At 35.9% G+C, this 19,354-nt stretch overlaps 1 protein-coding gene and 1 non-coding gene across 2 annotated transcripts in view; both read left to right on the top strand.

Moving 5' to 3' along the window:
- Window positions 1–19,354, top strand: part of SEMA3C (semaphorin 3C) — a 182,749-nt gene that overhangs the window by 45,053 nt on the left and 118,342 nt on the right. The window lies entirely within an intron of this gene.
- Window positions 673–775, top strand: LOC129401037 (small nucleolar RNA U13). The gene has a single exon (XR_008628063.1). It is a non-coding gene; the product is annotated as a small nucleolar RNA U13 (small nucleolar RNA).

The following is a 19,354-nucleotide window of genomic DNA, read 5'->3' on the forward strand; positions in this document are numbered from 1 at the left end:
GTCATCACAATCTTGTGACCTTTACACAGAAATTTATGGAGTACATTGAAGCAGTAACAAACAGAAAGAAATTCCTCAACAAAGAAACCATCTCTTCAGTATTTCTGCTGAACATGTGGCTACAGTTTACATCTTGGTTATCTTGCGCCAGTTCAGATTAAAAATAAAGAAAAATAAAAGAAAAATAGTGCCACTGTGTGTGAAGCAATAAGACTTCTCGAATCAACACTTTCCCGTCAAGGCTAAACTTTCTGCCTGGACCTTTTAGTCTGGCTGTGAAATGTTTGCTGTTCTCTTTACTGCTGATTTTAGAGCAAAGTCTGTTATCGCAGGTTTCATTATTTTTCATAGTATATTAGAATTAAAAAAACAGATGTTCTGACAGCATACTCATGTGTGAGAAGTTAATTATGATACGGTAACACTTTTGTAGCAGTTTCGATAGAGATAAATTATGTACTTAAAATATTATATGGTGGAGAAAAGCTTAGTTACCTTTATTTCCACTACGCCTGATAATCTTATGACTCATCTCAATTTTCTTATCCATAGTATGTAGAAAGACAATGGAAACTTTGATCCATTTTAAACATCTAGCACCTTGTAAGAGAATGAATTCTGAATTAATATATTATGTACTTTCATATGCTCATATAAAAACAATTAGAGTGAATCCTTTCTGGTTTATAAGCATGATGATTGGGTGTTCACAAGTTTGTGTGACATGTGCCTCTCTTAAATCTTGTTGCGCACTTGACACATTACTTATGTGATGTGAAAAACAAAACTGGGTTGAATTCCTTTTTCCTACTATTTTATATCTATAAAGTCAAAAGCTTGTTAATATACTAGAAAACAAAATAAGTATTTTGAATTAAGAGGGCTAAGTTAACATAGCACTTGTTTTGTTTTGTTCTTTACTGAAATAAAGTTTAGATATACAAAATGACTGTGACTATGATTTCATAGAAACCAGGGTCTGCATCTTTGAAATGTTTCATGATGCCTCACAGTAAGAAACATTTCTTGCAAGGAATCATCACTACCAAGTGAAAAGATGTGTGGTGATTCCCAAAGCGTATGGGTTAATTGGTGTTACAAGTTAATTTTGTTGATGTATTGGATCTCTTTCTTATGATTTAAAGATATGCCTCACTATCAGGAAGGGCAATAGAACAGTGAAGCTGTTTTTTAAGCATGTCTTGAAGCAAATTATGATCTTTTATTTGTATCTACTGTGGGAGGAACAGCAAGAAGCATGCATGAGTCATAGGACAAAAAACACTGGATGTCATTCCAAAGAGAGGGTGGTGACCTTATGTCTGAGTATGCAAAAAAATGAATTGGGTGAATAAGCAGCCTGTTCTCCAAAACTATTGTGGTCAGAGTAAAACTCTATTTTTTTCTCTTATAAAGTTATGTAATTGGATTGCACAATTGCTTTCATTTGATACTATAAGTAAGTTTTATCTCTAATGCATCCAGTTTGAAACAATTCCATATCAGGCAAAAGGCAAATGCAAAGTATTGAGTAAATCTATATAATGCTAAGATTTGGAACAAAATCTAAATTTCCTGTATCCTGTAGAGTGCTTTGGCAGAATCAACCTTTCCAGTCTCCTTTTCTTAATTTTGGAAAACAGCTGTTGATTTGTTATTATTGCCATTTTTGTATTGCATTGATATTACATATGAAAGATGTACATACAGACGATATATTTTTTTTTCTTTTTGCTTTTTGGGTCACAACCCAGCCACGCTCAGGGGTTACCCCTGGCTGTGCTTGGGGGACTGTAAAAAAGTAAGGCTCACCAAGGGACTGGAACAGGACTGCCGGTGGTCAAGGAAAGGCAAGGAAGAACGAGGACCCAGCTGGTTGCTGACTTGTTACTGTTTATTCAATCTTTAAACTTCTCCCGCACTCCCAGCTCCAGCCTCTCTCCGGATATTGCTCAGGGCGCAATACATTGACAGTCACCAAAGGCATCAAAAGATCTTACAGGAAGAACATTGAGGCAACATTATTCTCTTGTATCTGCAGGCCAGTAATCTAGGCCTCTGGAAAGAAGATATAAAACCAAAACCAAAGCCTTCCTTGGGCTGAAAAGCACTCGGATTTACATACCAAAGACTGAACTGGGCTTCCACATGAAATCTACATTGTCAATTACAAACTAGGCAGCACCTGAAATCTACATCCCAAAGACTAGGCTGGGCCAGGGCCTGGAATCTACAATGTAACAATTCAAGCTTTCAGCAGGACCCATCAATGATGAAATCCCATGATTGTGTTTCTCTTCTCCTTGTCCAACAAACATATAAGTTTTGTATGGGCATAGCAAGAGACACATTAAACTTTTAGAATTGCTCTCCTGGGGTCATCTCAATCTCAGACTACAGTGCCCAGGCCAGATTAGTCTTTCCTATCCCTAGCAGGGCCCTAGTCTCATCATTACTTTAAGATCATGACAGCACTTGTCCATGATCAGACTCTTAACTTACAGTTAAGAATGAGGCACTTTGGCCAGGCCCATCTCGATGCCAGGGTAGCACATAACTTACCGCTTGCCCTGGGTCTGTCTTGTCCCACGTCGGGACCCTGCTTTGGGGATGCTAGGAAGTAAGGGCAGCTGAGGCTACAGTCAAGAAAGCAGATGCCCGGGAATTAATAATATTCAAGGCCAATCAAATGTCTTTCTTTGTCCATACAAAAAGGACTTGCTCTGAATAAACCATGCAAAGGATTCAAGGAGAAGAGAAAAACATTATTTACAAGTTAACAGAACACTAAGAAAGAAGGTACAAATAAACAGAGGAATGGGAGCACTGTGACGGGAGTAACCCAATAAACCTAAATTACCTGAAGCTATGTAATCCTACAGGGGACTGTATGGGGTGCCGGGGATTGAACCTGGGTCGGCCGCGTGCAAGGCAAATGCCCTAACCGCTGTGCTATCGCTCCGGCCCCCGTACAGACTATATTTATGGTGTATTGGCAAACGAGAAAATTATGAAAAAATATTATTTTAAACCATGGAAGAAATGATTTGAACACACTTATTTAAATGTAAACTTCATGCTTTCTGAGTCTGATTAAAAGATCGCCATGTTGTAGAATTCTCATTCTTTTTTTTTCTTCTGTGTTTGCCATAAGTCCATCTCTTATATCCATGGATTTATAACAATATCATCTATGGATTGACTCCTCTTCTTCACCTATACTTTTTTAAAGTTTTCATATGTGTATTATCCAGTTCCATGTGGAATCTGTCCAAATTAAACATCTATGTGTAAAAGTTTCCAGATAAATCTCAGGGTTCTATTAGGGCTTACACAAAAACTTAAAGGATAAATATATCCAATTAAAACAAGGAAAGAACTCTTGAACCCAGCCATGCATACAATAAAAATAAATTGTTTGAAGTGAGACATGATGTAATTGTACCTCCTCTATGAAGGAAGCCAATTCTAATCTGGCTTCTAAAGTGCCTGATGGAGGAAAGAATATTTCATTAATGTTGGTTCTTAATGAATCACTTAAGCTTTGATGATGGCACCTACTATGAGTCAGGAGCTCTATTACATGATCCTTTTCCCATATGGTTAGATTTTTGGAAATGTGGAGGTGATAAAAGACACAGAAGACAATGTAAATTGTGGGGACAATGGGGTACGTGAAAAAGTATACCATTTAATATGCATGAAAAAGCATGCATACAAACATTAGAATGTACTTGAATGATTTATTCATTATTCTATTATGATTCAAAGTTATTCCCATAGTCCAGCCTCAGAAAATAATCTTGCCATAAGGTTTATTGCTTTTCAGGTCAGTAAAAGTACACTGTGTTCAAGGATATGATCAACATATCTCATTTTAAATAACTGAGACTTGTTGAGATTTGATGGAAGCCATTTTCTTGGTCTATTACCATAATTAATCCACAGAATTTTGGAAAATAGGTATAATCACCTGTATGGAGCTACAATTGTTAAAATAAGTTTGACTCACTTGATCTAAGTAATTTTTAAATTGTGTGTATAACTTTTTTTTTTCCTTTTTGGGTAACAACCGGCACTGCACAGGGGTTACTCCTGGCTCTGCACTCAGGAATTACTCCTGGCATTGCTCAGGGGATGATATGGGATGTTGGAAATTGAACCCAGGTCAGCCGCGTGCAAGGCAAATGCCCTACCTGCTGTGCTATTGCTCCAGCCCCTGTGTGTATAACTTTTAAAAGAAATTAACTTTATGTGTGCCTAAATGTTTACAAAAACTAGAATTTTCTCCTACTGTATGTTTAATGGAAATATAATACAGCATACTCATTAATAGGTTACATCAAAAGAATAACAAGAGGTTTATTTCTTGATTTACCCCCAATAAGACACATTTTTGTATCCATAATGAAAGAGTCTCAGAAAACTTTCATCAGAATAAGTTACAGCAACTTGGTATTTCCTCCTCAATAGTCTTCATGTTAGTGCACTGACTGATAGGAGGTTCTTAGGCCTGCTCATTGGTTATCTCCACAAAAAACAATGCGAACCTAATTTTCTAACCTTATTCCAACTCCTTCCCTTTCTGCTACTGCAGTGAATCCAATTGTAAATGTAGATCATCATTTTCATGATTACCTAGAAGAGCACAACATAAAGGAGAGATTTGATTTTTACTTTTCTGATAAAGAAGCTCTTGGAGAGTATAACAATTGTAGCATTCAGTTCCCTAATCAATTTCACATGCAAAGCTCTTGCAATGGTGCCAAAACTAGTCCAATTTTTAGTCAGGAGTGTATAAAATTCTGAGGGCACTCTGAGGAAGTGTTAATATATTTTTTGGAAGTTGGTGTTGCTATAGTAGTGGTAAAAAATGACTTCATAAAAAATATAAAAATTTCCTTGTATCTCAAAGTTATTTTGTTGATGTGGTAAAATAATACAAGATGAGGTAAGAATCTATATAGAGCAATATTTAATATGTCTTTGGACAGGTAATGTTTTCTTGACTTCTTCTGTAACATAAATGATTAATCTGAGAACTGTTTGTAATGTGTATGTCTGTTTTCTTTCCAGACAAACAAAAAGTAAATCTGTAACAATAACACAAAATAAACCTAGTTTTTGATGGTTTTTTTCCATCGGAAATACCACTGCAAATAGTTTCCATCAAATTTAATGTATTTTGTTAGCTAAAAGAAATAACACTACAGCACAGTAGCACTGTCATCCAATTGTTCATCAATTTGCTTGAGCAGGCACCAGTAACATCTCCATTGTGAGACTTGTTGTTACTGTTTTTGGCATATCCAGTATGCCACGGGTAGTTTGCCAGGCACTGCAATGTGGGCGAGATACTCTCAGTAGCTTGCCAGGCTCTCTGAGAGAGATGAGGAATCGAACCCGGGTCGGTGGCATGCAAAGCAAATGCCCTTCCACTGTGCTGTTGTTCCAGTCCAGCTAAAAGAATATTATTTATAATGCAAGATACTTTCCTAAGAACTTGCTGATTTCTTACTGCAGTATGATGCACTTTTGGATAGAGTTACTGTTTATAAAGGAAAGTAAGACTAGCCATTTAAAGAGGATATTTGCCCCTCATATGCTGAAAAGAGCAGATTGTTCAAAACATTTATATAAAATATACAAAATGTATTTCTAAAATAGGCAACCAATGTGAGAATTTTAACCATGTTCAACCATCACATCATTCAGAGTCATTCACTTTTTAACAAATACTATTTAGCATTTTGTGGTTGATTCTTTTATCAGCATTCAGAATATATCACTGAATAGGATAAGTAATTCTAGTATACCTTATGGTCTTATGTCATTGTGAAGGACAAAATTTCAACTCATGACATTTAAGTTTAGTACTGGTAACTTAAGCAGTAAGTCACACTATGGAAAAGAAACAGAGTATGAAAATATTCTCAGGGATGGGTGTAAGTATCCTGTAATATAAAATAATCACGGTGGGTCTCCTTGAGACAGTGAGATTTGAGTGGAGAAGGGTTGAGGGATATTTGCCAAGGGACTGTCTTTGAACGAGTAGTCTAGACTGAGGAAAGAGTCTGAGCAAAGACCAAGAGTGTGAGAGAGCATTCCTGGCATATTCTAGGAAGATGGCCAGTCTGACTAAAGCAGAGTGAGTGAGAGATAGAATAGTAGGAGATAAAGTCCAAAAAGGTATTGAGTTGAAGGGCGCAATTGTCCTTAGACAAGCACTGTCATGAGCTTCCAAAAGTACTGAATTTCATAAAATGTAGAGAGAAAGAAGTCTTGTGAGTATTTGGCTCAAGGTCACCCTAAATTAGTTTTGGCTCCGCATCCAGAACTCATTTTAAAATACTAGCTAACTGCTTGTGGTTTGACTTCTGTTATTCTTTCTCAAAGTTGGTGATTTACACAATGTCTTTATGTAAATATATGTAATATGTTCATTATAAAGCAAAACCATGAGTAACTAGAGTTCATGAGCAATTTAATGAAGGCTTGCCTTTTATGGTGGGGGGAGGGTGCAGAGGGACATCACTGAAGTGTTGGATGTAGTTGAAAATTGTGCTCTTTTGTTTCCTCTTCCACAATTTGTATATCCTTTTGTTTTTGCTTTTAAGCAACTCCTGGAGACGTTTAGGGATTACTCCTGGCTCTGGACTCAGAAAATACTGGACTGGGGGAAATCCTGAGTCAGCCACGTGCAAGGCAAGCACCCGACCCGCTATACTATCTCTGTAGCCCCACAGCTTGTGCATCTTGAGAACATAGGCAGGTGTCCACAGTCTTGCTGCACCATCTCCCGGCCTCTTGTCTTCCAGGTTGCAATGGGTGTTTCAGTCTCTGGGCTTTGCACCTCGGCATCCTTTGTCTCTGATAGGAATGTGTTCCATCACTTATTTTCTCTCTGTATCTCTAGCATGGCCTCTTGAGTGACCATTTTTTCTATTGATACTTGCTCAGATATCCCATCATAAAGACCCTTTGCAAGGTCCAATTTTACATCAGTACTTATCTTCTGTCCACTTAGGGCAATGCGATCTGATACGTATATTTTTGTTTTTATAGTACTCCTTGAAACATCAGTGACAAATGGCAATATCAAACTAGCTGAAGGCATTTTATTTCCACCGCTTAGTATACAGACCCCTGAAATAAGGCTTCCACCCCCACTAAGTCACTGAAGAGTTACATATCTCCTCACTGCTATGTTTCACCCATTATTTGATTTGATATCTTAATAGCCTTTCACACTATGGGCTGGTTTTCTATTTGAAAAATATGTTTCTTTAGCTTTCATGACCATTTGTTTCAAGTCCTTTCTTGTCTCTCACGTGACCTCTTTCCTGCTAATCTTTTCACATTTTTCCTTTTGTGTTTAGTCCACAAACATCTGTCTCCCTAACATGACAACCCACATTCTAGAACATTGTATCCTTTGTCCAGGGTTTCTTCACCATCATCTTAGGATCCATTTAATATGTATCTCTGGTTGTAAATTCTTCTGAATCCAGGGTTGTTATATAATCTGTGTATTAGGCACCAATGTGAATATCCGTATCCCTTAGCCACCTCAAGTTTGTTTCACAACTCCGAACACCAGTCATTCTTTACCCATATCTCAATTTTTTTCCTAGCTCTATACCTACTAACTGCCAGGCCTATGCACCTTAATAACAGAGGCAGATATGAATATCACTTTTTGTTTTAGAGCAATTTTAGGTTCATAGAAAAACAGAGAAAGGTACAGAGATTCCCATGTCCCAATTCATGTGTCACTTCCTCAATATCAGTATCCCCATCAGTGTAATATGTTTGTTATAATTGAGGAACCTATATTATTGTATCATAATCACCACAAAATCCACAGTTTTGAAACTTTAACTTTAGAGACTGTACATTCTATGTGATTGGTTGGGCAAATATAAAATTGCATGTATTAATCGCTGAAGTATCATACAGATCATTTCCCCTGATATGATCTGATATGATCATTATTCATTTGTTTTTTTGTTACCGCCCTAATCATCAGTTATTTTGTCCTTTAGAGTTTACTACATAAACTTTTCAAAATTGCCTCACTATTCCAATGTCAGGTATAAAGTTACATTCTTTTGTATTCCTTAGAACTTGAACTTAAAACATCATAAACTTCATCGGGAAAACAAAATTTGCATTAATGGGGGAGATTGATCATAAAAGTTATTATATTTGAATAAATTATATAAATTTTAAACTTTTTTTTTACAAAATTTATAACCAAAAGTATTATTTAAATTGAAATAAATAGTCCCATTCTGAGTGGGAATTCATTCCATAGGATCAGCAGATGGATTTAAGTCTCTTTCAGTCATAGTGCTTCAGCTATTCTACATTGAGTTTTACACATCATAAATTCTTTTACATTTTGAATTCTGTGAAGCAGTTAATATGAAGATTTTGCAAACTACAGGATGCTTAATTTTAATCAGTTCTGCCTCCAATGCAGACTAAAGATTAGATACGAAAATAAATTTAAATTAAATAATCTCTAAAATTTTGTAAAGATGGAAATTAATTTTCAGAGCAGAGGGAAACAGGGTAATGTGATGATATAAGTATATTTAAAGAGGTTTTTTTTAAAAACACTCCTTGACACATCAGTTGCAAATGGCAAAATCAAAACAAAGCCAAAATACACCTTTAAGGCCAGATATGATTATGAAGCATATGATAATTAAAACTATGTTTGAGATTGTTCTTTACAGAAATTTTATAAATCTTCTCTTTATGAAGGAATGTGTTGTGCTGATGTTAAAGAACTACTTATAAAGAACATTGCAGTTAGAGAAGAGTGAGACCAACTCTTCCAAATATGAACAATCCAGTAGGGCATGACTAGCAAATGTCATAAAAGGTAATACAGAATTTGTAGACTATTTAAAAATATACTGTAGCCACTATAAAGTTTTTAGTGCAATTAAGAAAGATTGATGCATGTTTCCTGTGACAGGTGGGTTAGATATTACAGCTGTATGCTATCAGTACATGCTCATCATCTTGGCCTGATCTTTTCCCTAGATAAGTTCATTGTTTCAGGCCTCACAAGATTGGCTCTGAAGCAAACTACAGAATGTCAGAAAAGTAATCTGTACCACTTAGAGGTAGCTTGTGGCCATCTAACATGACAGATGGCGCCCTGCCTGTCCTCAGCAGCTTGTGGGACAAAGCTGAATGTCAACACCACTGCGATGTAATTATTGCAATCTCTTGGGTCCAGTTTGGCGTGACCCTGAAAGCAGTTCCCTAGAAACTGCTGGGAGCAATGCAGTGATGGAAAGAGCAAAGAAATGAGAACTTTTTTTTTTCAAACAGCAGCATTTTCATTTTACTGACAAGTGTTTTCACACTGCTTATGAATAAGTATTTTGCATGTGACCACGATTGGCAAAGAAATATTAAAATGTGAGGAACTTCCATGTGGGCTAGCTAAAATATTATCAAATGGTTTCAATTTGTATTACCAAATGAAGAAATTGATGATCAAAATAATATTAAGGAATGGTTTTTAATGGATGGAAAGATGTGTTATTTATGTCATTTATTTCAATTCTCTGCTTGGGTATGCAAATAATAATTTGTCATCAAAAGTATCTTTTAAAAAACCTATAGATAAAATATTGCTAGTAGCTTCAGTTTATAAGAGAATTCCTTACATAAGGAGGTAAAATAAGGCATAAAATAAGATAGATCCAAACACATCCTCCAATTTTAAAATTTCTCTATTTTCTTAATGTCTTCAAGGGGAAAAATAAAAATTCCTTTTTACTGTTTAAAATAAATTTTCAAGATGAGCTTGTTCTGATTGGTGGTAAATGTTAAACATTTTTGTAATCTTGGACAACCAAAAACATAATATAAAAATTTTAAATTCTAATGATGTTAAAAATTGATCATTAGAGAAGTTATTAAATCATAAATCTCTTCCTAGAAAGATATATGTAAGTATATTTATAATGAATATGCTTGAAAATTGTATTGCTAAATATTAATATTACCAAAGGGATGTTTGGATAACCTCTTATAGGGGAAGATGTTATAAAAATGCCACAAATATGTTGTTTTACATATGGATATTGCAGATATTTCTGTATGTGAACACACACACTTGAAAGTCATGTTGCTTATGAGAGTTAACAAAAAGAAATGTTACACACATCATCTCTTAATTTTTACAACAGTCTATTAGGGAAGTTATTTATTATAACTTCTGTGAAGGAGTTATTTATTATAACCCCTTTTTCAATATGTAGAAACAGAGAAGATTAAGAACTTTACCCGTAGTCTGTGCAAAATACAAATTAATAAAGTAGAACATGCATATAACAGCAATTAGTTATAGTTTAGATTTGATTTCTCAAACTTAACTTAATTGATTGACCCTTGAACAAAGGATATAGTATTAAGAGTCTACTCAGCTCAAGGGAAGCACGTAAATAATTGCAATTTCTGTAAGTACAATTCTGATTGCAAGACAAATTTATGATGCATTTGAGAGCTGAGAAAGGGGGGGAAAGCACTGCAAACATTTCAGCAGGAATTATTCATTTTGCCTTCTATTTTCTAAGGAGTAAGCGATGATTAGTTGTCTGTAAAAAATAAATACAAATAAGAGTTCGCTTCTTGCATTCAATGATGTCACTTTTTTGCTTCAAATTAAAAAAAAATATTGCTGCAAAAGTCAGTGAGTCCCACACATGTGTGTGGGGCAAGTGGGTACCTGGAATAAAAGAATCAGACCATCAGACCAGGAGAAATGGCTGTTTTGTGGGATTCACCTTGGAAGAAGCTGCAACCAGTGGTGGTGGCTATGACTCCTTCTTAGGTCACAGGGCGCTTCATAGCTCTAACTGATCTACCTAAAAAAGGAGCTGGAACATTGACTTGTATTATGCTACTTTGAGAGAATATAAAAATTTACATGATATGCGAAATCTTCATTTAAAATTCTTTGGCTCCACAGTAATAGTCCTAAAATGCAGTGTAAGACCAAGTGCATCTGTCTGACAGATGCCAGTCTCAAAACCCATAGGCACATAGTCTTTGACTTGGGCGCTGCTCTTTGTGCCTCTGCCTTGCTCTGTAACGACAATTCATACTCTCCTTTCCTCTGCTCACCTTTTTCTCTCTCCTCCTATTGGTTTTCCACACACCCAGAAAAATAATTATGTCTCCCATATTAAAAAATATATAAAATTACAGCAGTGTTTTTAACAGTTTTTTTTCCAGCTGTCTCCAGTGCCTTGTCTTGCATAATAGAAGAGAGATGCATTTTCATATTTGATTTTGAATTCAATCTGGTGCAACACTACCTGCCATATAGATTCAGGAAAACAAAAATTACTCTATTCATGTGCTAAAAAAAAGATAAAATGGGTCAGAGAGACAGTACAGTGGTTAAGGGGCTTGTCTTTTATGCAGCCTATCAGGTTTGATTCCCAGCACTTTATGTGGTTCTTCCAAGCACCCCTGACCACAGAACCAGGAGAGTTCCCGAGTACCAAAAAAATTATTTTTCTTAAGTCATGTAATATAAAATATCTATGGTTATTTTGATGCATCAGTGAATATTTAAATTTTTTAAGGTCCTGATATTAAGGACCACACACTTTGTCATGTGTGCATCTACTAAATATCAGGTCTATAATAATATGTGTGTCTGTACAATCTTATATGTAGCACTGTAATACTGTCGTCCCATTGTTCATCGATTTGCTCAAGCAGACACCAGTATCGTCTCCATTGTGAGACTTGTTACTGTTTTTGGCATATCGAATTATGCCACTGGTAGCTTGCCAGGCTCTGCCGTGTGGTCAGGATACTCTCTGTAGGTTGCTGGGCTCTCTGAGAGGGAAGGAGGAATCAAACCCGCTGCATTCAAGGCAAATGCTCTACCTCTGTGCTATCACTCCAATGTGTCTTATACATATAGTACAACATTTATATTATAAATATTGTTTGGCTTTGATTTTATTTTGGAGCCGCATCCACTGGTATTCAGGAGCTAGACTCTATTCTGTTCTCAGCAATGACCACAGGAGGTACATGGAACCTTATGTGGTGCTGGGGATTTGAACCAGCATGGGTGGAAAGCAAAGCAAGGGTCTTAACTTACTGCATTATCTCTCTAGCCCCTACATAATATTTTTTTTTCCTACATAATATTTTTAAGGTACATAATATTTTTAAGAGTGTAAGAAAGTCTTGAGGCCCAAAATGTTGTGAATAATGTCATTATAAATATAACAAGCACAAAAGTACCTTTATTATTTGTTTTTGTTTAATATATAAATTCCATGTAGACAGGAATTTCTTGAATTTAGCACCACTTTTGTGCCTTTCAGCACCTGGAACAGTGCCATATTATGCACTCAGTAAATGCCCATAGAATAAGAGAGTTAATATATGAACATAAAATATCTAAATGGGATATTTGTTCTAAAACATTAGTCTGAACTTTTTCTGAGGGTAGCATTGGCTACAAGGTAGTGATTATAAAATTGATCATGCAGTTAGTGAAGTAAAAAAAATAATGTTTCCAAGTAAGGTTGTAATGAGATAAAAGTGGTATATTGGAATTTATTTTTTACTGAAAGGTAAATGAAATGCCATCATCTTAATTTTACCCCCACATATTTTAACAATTTCTCAGCCCCCTATCCTCTTGACTTTTTAACTGGGCAGAAGATTTTGAAATCTGTATGATTTTCTTAAAGCTATAAATATATATGTGGTAATGAATGAGGTCACATCAATTTCAATGGAACCCTGACAGAAAACACAGTGTAGTTCATTAGTAAGGCTGACAAATTTATAGCCTGAACCTCAAGTTGACTTTATAGAGGCCCATAAATTAAAGGTGGCCAAATCCTATTCACAGAGGCAGTATTGAAGTTTGAACTCAGGCAAACTACACAGTTAACCCCAAGTAAGCTGTTAATATAGAGCGAGAAGGTGTGGTATCTGAGCTGTGATTTGAAAGAATCCAGAAGGGGGTTTTCTTGCTCCCACCCAGGGGGAACAAAGTCTAGAATGAGGGTAGAGTTCTTCAAACTTATTTGGTCTATTGGCCCCTTTTTTTAGAAAAAACATTACTCAGTGCTCCCCTTGAAATCTTTCTTCTTTATGCAAACAAACAGAATGCACCTTTGACTGACTGAATCAGAGGCTCCTGCTGTGCCCAGTCATCTCTCAGCTTCCCCCAGGGGCAATATTGGCCACTTTGGGTAATGGCATTAGTATGTACAGTGTCTCTTCCGGGTGCATTTCCTTAAAGTACAATTTCAAAGTAGAGTTTTAACCCTAGTACCAAATTCTTCTGCTTAATACAGATTAGGTATTAAGCATTAAGATCATGTTTATATGATCTTAAACAATCAACTGAGCAGCTCTGCCTTTGTTCGTGTATTTGTAAACCACATGCTTCTGTAGTTTACAAATTAAATTAAATCATTCATGAAAAATTAATTAGATAGTACAGACACAGGCTTGAGGATCAAGGATGAGTCTGATATGGGACTTAGAAAATGCTAAGTAACTGAATAATATTCTCAGAGGCTACGGGTTTGTGAAACAAAATAAGGCATACAGCAATGAATTTTACTATGCAAAACACCATTTAAAAATGCCTGTTAGTTAAAAACATCTGACTTGACTCATGGCTACTCTGATTCATTTTCTTGCTACCACAATGCCTGGCATGAAGGGCATCAATAAATATGAATACAGCCCTGATGGGAGGGCCTGGCACAGACTCCGGAATGGTGAAGGGGAATGTAGACATGGAAATTAGATCAATAAAATCACACCACTTACTGCACAATTTTACTTCTGTGAGAATTTTTATGAAGCTATAAATGTTAAAAGTAATAACAAAAATGTGTTTTTCAACATTTAAGAACTTATCTATGAACAAGTGTTAATACATCAAGCAAACTCTGCTTTCCTTGTAATGAGATGCTGATTGGCTTTGCTGCTAACGAGCACACTTTCATTAACATTTTGCTAGCTAATTGCAGCTAATTATGAACATTAAATTCATATGTGATTATTTGCAGCATTGCCAAATGTGTGCTTCTGAGCAGGAGAGGTAGCATTTTAGTACAGTGGCTTTTAGTTATTAGAAATTGCATTGCCTGATTTAATACTTTTTCACTATCCTCATTGTAGTTAACATTATAGTTACTCATAATTTATCCCTTTCATATAAGTGAGGCATTTTACTTAATATGAATGCATTTAACATGTATAAAGCTTAGCTTTTTGAAATAGTAGATGATTGTATATAGTATCTAATTGTATATATACATTTTAGTCTTCTATTAGAGTTTCACTTTTGCAGGGAGTTGAGGTGGTTTAGGTCCACGTGGTTTTTAGGGACTGCCAGTTCTAAGCCTGGGGTACTCCCAGCAGTACTTGGGACCATGAGGTTTGGGGGTTTGCTCCCCAGACCTCCTGCATGCAAAGCATGAACTTCAGCTCTTTGCGCTTTCATCCTGACAGAGCTTTAGCTTTGACAGAGCCTTTTAATGATCTTACAATGAGCACTTCCCAATTTGCACATAAATTGATTTCCAAAATATTGCTGGTTGTTTGCCCCAGTTTGTTTGTGACAAGGCTGTATCCACAAGAGCAGATGATAGAGCCACAAAGAAAATTCCTGCAATCTGCTACTTGTGGAGTATCTCCAGGCAACAGTCACCTTCCGTCTCCATCCCCCAAACAGCAGTTGATGACATTTCATCTAATGATAAAGATTCCTTAATAATCTTTGCTTCCAGGGGAATAAATTATATATTTATCCTCTGGTTCAAATTGAGTAATGAGCCTTTATATTAATACACAAAGTGCTCTTCTAAAATACAAAGAAAAGAACTAGAGAAGAAAGGATTATGGACTGTTCTGGTGCTCTCTTAAGTCAGCCACTTGTTTTGTTTGTATTTAGTGGGAGAGAGAAATGCTGCAGCCTCGATGTAAAAATTGCTGTCCACAAGTCAGATTGATCCACAGACATGTACAGCTGTGGCCTGCACTGTGTAAAAGAAAATAATTTTGTTACCAGCATTTATAAATCAGAAGATTTCACAATAGAGATGAAATTGTTTCTCTTGAAGAATGGGGAAATTTGGCAGTACCCAGACTAAAATAGTTGAGAAATGAAACCTCGTTTGCTTATTTCTAATGCCTCCTTCATGCTTTGCCATTATTCAAACAGAAACCAAGACTCAGTTCTTAATTATCCTGAGTTTGTACTATTTGCTAGCCTGCTGAACTCATTTGCATTATGTATTGGTCACAAAAGGAACAGAGTGCTTTGCTTTCACGATGTCTTCCATGAAAGGTTAATGTATGTTTGTGTGTATGCATATGCATAGAGAAAGAAATGATTAAGATGCTCCCCACGTTATAATGATGCTTTACAACCTCACTCTTCTCCTTTATAGCTGGGAGAAATGCACAAAGGTTTCAAAAACTTCTGACCTCTCAAAAAATCAAGGAGGAGTGGGTTGAAAAGTTGGTAAAACTGCTTTTAACGGAAGAAATATTTCAAAGTAATTTTAGTTCATTTAAACTCCACTACAGAAGGTCTTCAGTACTTCTTTAGTTTTTATCCTCCATAGCTGTGTGCTGTCTTAAGCTCCCTACCTTTTTCAGAGAAGCTTCCTACAAAGTAAAGGCTATAACATTCCTCCCGCCTGCACTAGTAATTTACAGAGAGTTACAGTAGTACCCAGAATAACCAGATTGAAATAATGCGGATGGACTCAACATGATAGGCAAAGTGAGAAAAAGGTTGATTTCACAAACTCATCCTTTATTAGCAATTTCAACACTTCAGTCTTTTGAAATACTGTAATTTTATTCGAATGTGGCTCTCAAATCTCTTCCTGGAATCACTGATTAGAAAATTTTATAAATTTGCTTAATGTCATATAAGTTGGTGAATTTGTTGCTTGTCTCACATATTGAAACATTACTTCATAAAAATATGATACTTTTCTGTGGTGTGAGATGACATCTCGTTGTTTTGATCTGCATCTCCCTGATGATTAGTGATGTTGAACATTTTCTCTTGTGCTTCTCAGCCATTCGGATTTCTTCTTTGGGAAAGTTACTGTTCATTTCATCACCCTATTTTTGATAGGGTTGGCAGTTTTCTTCTTGTGGAGTTCAACCAGTGCATTGTATATCCTTGATATTAACCCTTTATAGGATGGGTACTGCATAAATATCCTTTACCATTCTGTAGATTGTCTTTGTATTTTGGTCACTGTTTCTTTTGAGGTGCAGAAACTTCTCAGTTTGAGATAGTCCCATTTATTTATCTGTTTTCACTTGCTTGATACTTCAAAGCGTATCAGCTTTGAAGATACCTTTGGCTTCAATGTCGTAGAGGGTTTTGTCGGCCTTGTCTTCAATGTACCTTAGGGATTCTGGTCTGATGTTGAGGTCTTTAATCCATTTTGATCTGACTGGCCCACATCCCAAAAAACAATAGCAACTGGTGTTGGCATGGATGTGGGGAGAAAGGGAATCTCCTTCATTGCTGGTGGGAATGCCGACTGGTCCAGCCCTTTTGGAAAACAATATGGACAATTCTCAAAAAATTAGAAATTGAGCTTCCATTTGACCCAGCAATACCACTGCTGGGAATATATCTCGGAGAGGCAAAAAGTATAGTAGAGATGACATCTGCATTTCTATGTTCATTGCAGCACTGTTTACAATAGCCACAATCTGGAAAAAACCAGAGTGCACAAAAACAGATGACTGGTTAAAGAGAATTCTGGTACATCTACACAATGGAATACTACGTAGCTGTCAGAAAACATGAAGTCATGGAATTTGCATATAAGTGGATCAACATGGAAAGTATCATGCTGAGTGAAATGAGTCAGAAAGAAAGAGACAGACACAAAGATTGCACTCATATGTGGAATATAAAGTAACTTAGAGGTACAAGCTTGCAATGATACAATTTCTGGCAGATATTTTTTTGGACTTAGTTACTTAAGTACTAAAATACAGAAATCCAAAACCATGCGGCCTCTAATCTGGCCACTCGACCGCATATCTCTTCATTCTCAGCAATGGAAAACAAATTATCAAATGCTTCCTTTTCAGCAGGTCTGAACTTTAGGGGAGAGAAACTCCAAACAATAATAGGAGTTTTTTGTTGAAATATTGAATGCAATCAAAGTAAAGTGAAAGTAAAGTGAAATTTATCAGTTACACAGGCGAGGGGGTGAGGGGAGGGGGGAGGTATACTGTGATTCTTGGTGGTAGAATATATGCACTGGTGAAGGGATGGGTGTTCAAGCATTGTATGACTGAGACTTAAACCTGAAAGCTTTGTAACTTTCCACATGGTGATTCAATAAAAGAATAAATTAATTTTAAAAAAAGGAAAAAATGATACTTCATAGCCAATCTCAGCTGACCCTTTACCTGGAATTCTCTAACTTTTTGCTGCTTCTTTCCATAATTTCAGCCTCATACTTTTTCTCTGCAGTCTCCATGAGCAGATCTTGTTTAGCAATAGTTAGCTTTTAAGAAACAGAGGAATTGAACTCTGGCAAAAGTTTATATTCTGTTTTAATTTTTCTACCATAGAAATTCTTAATTAAATATGCAGTGTCTGTAAATGCAAATGTTCATTTATCTTTTTAGTGATTATTTTAAGTTACTATTGAATTATAAGAAACTATAAGATAAGCTCCTTCAATACCACATTAACTTCAGAATTACCATACATTTTTAGTCTAAACAGAGCCCTCTATGGTTACTCTGGAACCTGGGAGGGAAGATGATTATAATTATGCACGGCCATCATCATGGACTGTGCTCATAAACCAGACTTTATTCAATGGCATAACTGCTTAAAAAAACTGTGAAAAATGAGTACCAGTGAAAATGGTTATAAACTATAATTCCAGATTGTTTATTGAACTAAGAACTTCTTAAAGTATAATTTTGACTGTGCAAATAAGTCTTTTAAAATTTGAATTTAGACCATAAGAAGAAAGAAAGTACCGATGTTACCACAAATGTTATGTTATCCTAGCCTAACTAGCACCAGATACTGTTATAATTTTGACAAATAACTTACCTGAGAATCAATTATGTAGTGACAATTATATATATGTTCTATATTTCTGAGTGCACTTTGGAATTGTTAAAGTGCTAAGTAATTGAAACTTGTTGAGTCCGGAGGAGTAGTACAGGGGTTAAAGTGTTTGCCTTAGTTGTGATGCTGCAAACCATAGTTCAATTCCTGGTACTGCATATGGTGCTCTGAGCACCACCAGAGGTGAAACCTGAGCAGAGAGCCAGGAATAGGCCTTGAGCACCAACTGGTGTGGTCACACACACACACACACAAAAATGATGATTGTTGGGGCTGGAGCAATAGCATAGCAGGTAGGGCGTTTGCCTTGTACGTGGCCTACCCGGGTTCGATTCCCAGCATCCCATATAGTCCCCTGAGCACCGCCAGGGGTGATTCCTGAGTTTAGAGTCAGGAGTGTCGCCTGTGCATCGCTGGGTGTGACCCAAGAATTAAAAAAATAAAAAGATGATTGCTTTTGCGTTTTTTAGAACTTTGATATCATATTTCTGAAGACTTCAGCCATTTCAATGTCCAAGTATTTAATGTGTGTCAATAGAGTTACATTTTGGCTTAATATATATTTTACTTGATATATTGCCAAGATACTTCTTATGAAATGTGATGTAGACATAAAATGAAGTAACTTGTAAAATTTGAGTATTTCATTGGGCATTTAAAGCAGGTCCAGAATATTGAAAACCATTACAAATAAATATATGACATCATGCTATTAAGTGACAGGTAGAACATAATATTGCATTTCACATTATAAATTATTACAAATCACAGAATTATTCATAATGTATCTATAACTAATTTTTAGAAAAAATTGACCTGGAAGCAATGCCCTTTGTAGGTCCTTTGCAATTGTTTAAGAACATTCCTTGGGCACTGGTGGAAGGATGGGTAAACGATCACTGTATGACTGAAAAGCAAACACAAAAGCTCATAAGTTTGTAACTGTACCTCACAGTGATTCACTAATAAAAAATTTAAAATAAAAGAACAGTTAACAAACACATGTAACAAGCAGCATTCTAATCAACATCAAGAAACAGATCATTGTCAAGAACTCAAAGTCCTTCCCCAAATACTGTATCTTCAAGAAACTACACTGTTCTAATTTACAATAATATAAATGTTTTCTACTTTTTACTTTATTTGAACTAATCACACATATTGTTTTAGGGTAATTTTTATTTGAAGTAA

The sequence above is a fragment of the Sorex araneus genome, chromosome 1 (assembly GCF_027595985.1).
Source record: "Sorex araneus isolate mSorAra2 chromosome 1, mSorAra2.pri, whole genome shotgun sequence".
Lineage (NCBI taxonomy): Eukaryota > Metazoa > Chordata > Mammalia > Eulipotyphla > Soricidae > Sorex > Sorex araneus.